The sequence below is a fragment of the Rhincodon typus genome, chromosome 21, assembly GCF_021869965.1.
Source record: "Rhincodon typus isolate 14 chromosome 21, sRhiTyp1.1, whole genome shotgun sequence".
In the NCBI taxonomy this organism is placed as follows: domain Eukaryota; kingdom Metazoa; phylum Chordata; class Chondrichthyes; order Orectolobiformes; family Rhincodontidae; genus Rhincodon; species Rhincodon typus.
In genome coordinates this window covers 15,178,423-15,183,089 of record NC_063352.1, presented here as the reverse complement: position 1 = coordinate 15,183,089, position 4,667 = coordinate 15,178,423, and the positions used below count along the sequence as shown (strand labels likewise).

Sequence of the window (4,667 nt, the reverse complement as noted above, 5' to 3'; positions counted from 1 at the left end):
AGTGTGAGAGGTGGTGAGTGAGGCAGTGTGAGAGGTGGTGAATGAGAGGTGAGTGAGGCGGTGAGTGAGGTGGTGAGTGAGAGGAGGGTGAGGCTGTGCGAGAGGTGGTGAATGAGAGGTGAGTGAGGTGATGAGAGAGAGGAGGTGAATGAGACGTGAGTGAGGCGGTAAGTGAGGCAGTGAGAGATTGGGTGACAGACTGGGAGTGCAGCAGCAAACCCGAAGCAACCAGAACAGTCCTCTTTGAAGCAAGCAGCCAGCTGCAGTGTCGATGACAGGCAGAGACTATGTGTGCAGGCAGTGGGCACCCTGTAGTTATAGCAGCAACAAGCATGGTCTTCACTGTCTTCGGGATGTCCTGAAGTCATGACGGGCACTTTCTAAATTAGTCAACTTTTCCTTCCTTCTTCTTCTCTTTGTAACTCCTATATAGCCTGATAGTGTTCTGAGAATTATCTGTTTCTGCATTCTACTATTGGTGTCTAAATTGCCTAGGCCTTAAATTCTGGAATTTCCTCCATAACCCTCTCCGTCTTCCATCTCTCTCTCTCTCTCGCTGTCTGTCTACATCCGCCAAGCTCTTGACCAGGGGTACTGGGTATAAACTTGTAAAGACATCAGGGCTCTTGCCAGACAGTTGGAGAGTCAATGAGAAACCTGTGCTGCCTCTCGCAGGGGAAGAGCTGCCAAACCACATACTACTTAGGCAGTCGTGAAGCCATCCCCTGAAGTCAATAACGTGGGGTAGAAGTCTCACCCAGGGAGAGGTGCTGCCCAGTCAGGTGGCTCTTACCCTCAGCAGCGCCTTGGAGAAGCTTTGACTGCTGCTCAAAGCACATGCCCAGAGTCCCAACATTGCAGAGGGCCCAGGTCAAAGACAGGTGTTGTAAAGATGGCAGAGAGGGCAGTGTTCTCAATTTGTAGGTCACCATGAAGAGGAAGCAGGGGGTTTTGGAAGCAAAGATGGGCAGATAGTGGACTCAACTTGTCCAATGGCCAGTCTTTAATCGGATACTGATTACCTTTGATTGAGGGACTCTACCAACACAAGGTAGCAACAGGGAGCAGGAAAGCTGTATTTGCAGCAGGCCTGCCTCCAGCTCAGACAATCCCAGCAGCTACCACATCAGGTACTTAACTAGTTATTAATTGGCCATTAACAGCATCAGGTCCAGAAGGTCAACAATGGGCTTTCCCAACCAGAGCTTCATTCTGCTGGAGCAACCTGGCTATTAAAGTGTTCTCCCTGCCTCCAAACCTGCCACCTCTAGTGAGCCCAGAGTCCTAGGCAGCATACAAAAAGATAGCATTCACAAAACCATTGTATTAAACTCTCTGATCCACATGCGATAGCAGCATTTTCTGTATCAGCTCTTTGTAAAGGGACCCATAGCTTCCATTTTAGCTTAAACTCTGCCCCAAAGAAGACTACTGTCTCAACAGATGGCACTAAAGATGGTATCATGCCAGCAGTCAAATCTAACTCCACGATATGAATGTTTCTTCACTGGCTATGCTGACAGGCTTTTGACAGTCCTTCAACACTTAATATTAGTCAATGATTCATATCTTTGCTTCACCAACTTCTGAATAAAAACACACCCAGGCAGATACAGATCGCCAAGGGTGAAGAATAATGTTAAATACACTTGGTTATTTTTCAAACATCAGCCATTTGGCCTGCTGAGAAAACTGAGCAAAGGTCAATTATTTTTTTCCCAATTGAGTTCTCAGTCTTGAGGTGGTGTCTCTTTTAAGTGGTAAATATTTTTGTGATGTGTAATTGGCAGTAACAGGTCAGGAATATTCTAGGTTCCATACTGATTTTGGAGAGTCAATCTCTCTGTCTCTCAGTAGCTGTACATTTCTTGCACAGGTCCTGAAGGAGATTGACTAAGAGCCCTCAGAAAATAGTTACCAGGGAATCTAGACTGGGTCAGACTAAAGGATCTTTTTCCAATGATTCTCAACTGATACGATTGAAGATGCCATTGAAGAGATAAGCTAAATCCCTCAATAATCAATTACCAAGTTTATTTCTCATTTATATCAATAGTAATAACCAATATGACTTGTCATGTTATGTTTGGGGGACGGACTTATAGAAATTGAAGACTACACTTCCAATTTTTGTTTTATTCACTCGTGGGATGTTGGCGTTGCTGACTGGGCCAGCATTTATTGACCATCCTCAGGTGCCCTTGAGAAGGTGCTGGTGAGTTGCAGTCTTGAACCACTGCAGCCCACATGCTGTAGGATGACCCACAATGCACTTAGGGAGTGTGTTTACTTGTTCAGGAATAGTTGAGAAATGAAAACTATTGGGTTTCCTCATAGTTATCAAAAGGAACATCCACTTAAGAGCCCATGCTGATTGGAAACTCAGCAAACCCATCACTGCCAATCCCTTCCCATGCTCCACCAACCATCTGCGTGTCAGCTGTGGCTCAGCTGGGAATGCCCCTAACGCTGAGCTTGGAAGTTCAAGTCCCACTAAGAGATTTGAGCACAGAAACTTTAGCTGATAGCCCAATGTATTGTTCAGAGAGTGCCACATTGTCAGAGGTGTCATCGTTCAGATGAGACATTCAGGACCTATCCATCATCCCTCTTAGGTGGGTGTATATGACCCCCTGGTCCTGTTTCACATTTCCCAGTGTACACCAACATAGTTATAACACAGAATTTAAAAGTTTGTGGAGACTTTAAGACAACAGAATTGAAACAGCATTTGGCAAAAGAAGCAAATATTGAGAACAAGAAGGGCCTCTTGAACTCACTGAGTCTCTAGCTGAAGCTGTTCAGACAGCAGAACAGAATGACAAACAGACCAATACAGCAGATTTGACTTTGACATAAGAAGACATAAGTGCAAGAGTACGATTTCAATCCTTTATCTTCCAAAGGAACAATTTCAATACCAGTGACAGAGATAAGACGAACTAAGCAGCAATCCTCCAGTAACATGACTGACAATGTGAAAATGTCCCATTCACCAGTAAACCATCCATAACAGGGGTGATTGAAGAGATCTAACCTAGCAACAAAGTAATGAGCATATCTTCTCCAACTCAGATATATCAGCAAATTGAGAGTAAAATTGCTCCAACAGAAACTGAAACAAGCTGCCTTCAACTCCACGGAAGCTAGACAAAGCCTACGCATTTAGGACAAAAAGGAAATAATTGTTTTGTCTGAATATCCAGGAAATTTCAAAAAAGAAAATACCTTTACAAATCAATATTGTTGGGTTTGGGAAGCCCGGAGAGTACTTGTTTTGATAGTGCAGCCAACCTCCATGATGCATATTCAAGAGATTAAAGGTCCCTCTGATGAGGATGTGGGACAACTATCTGAGTCAACAGGGAGGAGCACCTCTGAAAAGGACTTTTAGGGTTTAGGGACCTCCTGATAAGGTAAGGAATGAATGACCAGGTTTGGCTGAAGCAAGATCCTTTGAGGAGGACATCAAGAGATAAAGTATCCTCGGGCAGGTGAATGGTTTATAGACTGAATAAGATCAAGGGCAGAATCAAGGTCAGTAGTCTTCAAGCTAAAGATTGACTGAATCTCCAAGTCAGAAGAGACTGCAATCTGGAAGAAGTGTGTAACCTTGGGATGGGATAGTGCTAAATGTAATTATAGACATGAATACATAAATGAGGAAAGGTTCTGGGGGAGATGTTGCATAAGGTAATGGTTCTGCAGAAGTTGCATTAATTTCCACCTAATCTGATTATGTCACACATTCTTTGGGTGGAAATCAGGCTGTCTAGAAATGGAGGCTCTTTCTGGCTCTTGATAGGCTTAAGTACCTATGTCTGACTAGTCAATGCAACTTGTACCTATGCTATCATGCAATAAATTGCCTCTTTTTATGTAAGACAAGTTCCTCTTATTAAGACTCATGAGCTGTCCATCTATCTATAGTTATATGAGTCATTTGCGGCAGCACCATACATCAATTATCCTGAGCCCAAAGTGACAGAGAGTACTAGCACATAGGGGTTCACCTTGAACAATGGCAGCAATTAACCATAGTAGGAGTGTCTCTTGTATCCAGAATTCTTCAGCTAACTGAACTGTGAAACGGGCATTTCCACACTGAGAGGAAGGCGAACTGGTGATGGAACCCCCTCAAAAATTTATATCATGCCTTTCACCAGCCCAGGAAATCCAAAGCACTTTAGAACTAATGGCATACTCTTGAAGTGCATTCATGCACAGAATAGTCTCTCACAGATTGCTTGAGCAATGTGATACTATCCAAGTAATCCGATTTAGATTAAGGATAGGACTGGATACAGAAGATAGCATCCGTGATTTCCTATAGGTCAGTGCCATGGGAACCTTTACATCCATTTGACAGGGCAGATAGGGTCTCAGTTTTAATGTCTCATTCAACATTCAGCACTTCCAGAGATAGTAGGAACTGCAGATGCTGGAGAATCCGAGACAACAAGGTGCAGGGCTGGATGAACACAGCAGGCCAAGCAGCATCATAGGAGCAGGAAGGCTGACGTTTCGGGCCTAGACCCTTCCTTTTTTTTTCGCAGTGGGGTTAAAATTGTATCAGAGATAGTAGGAACTGCAGATGCTGGAGAATCTGAGACAACAAGGTGCAGAGCTGGACGAACACAGCAGGCCAAGCAGCATCATAGGAGCAG

General features: G+C 44.1%; 1 protein-coding gene across 2 annotated transcripts in view; it reads right to left on the bottom strand.

The window, feature by feature from the left end:
- caskin1 (CASK interacting protein 1) overlaps positions 1-4,667 on the bottom strand; it is a 579,066-nt gene that overhangs the window by 240,517 nt on the left and 333,882 nt on the right. The window lies entirely within an intron of this gene.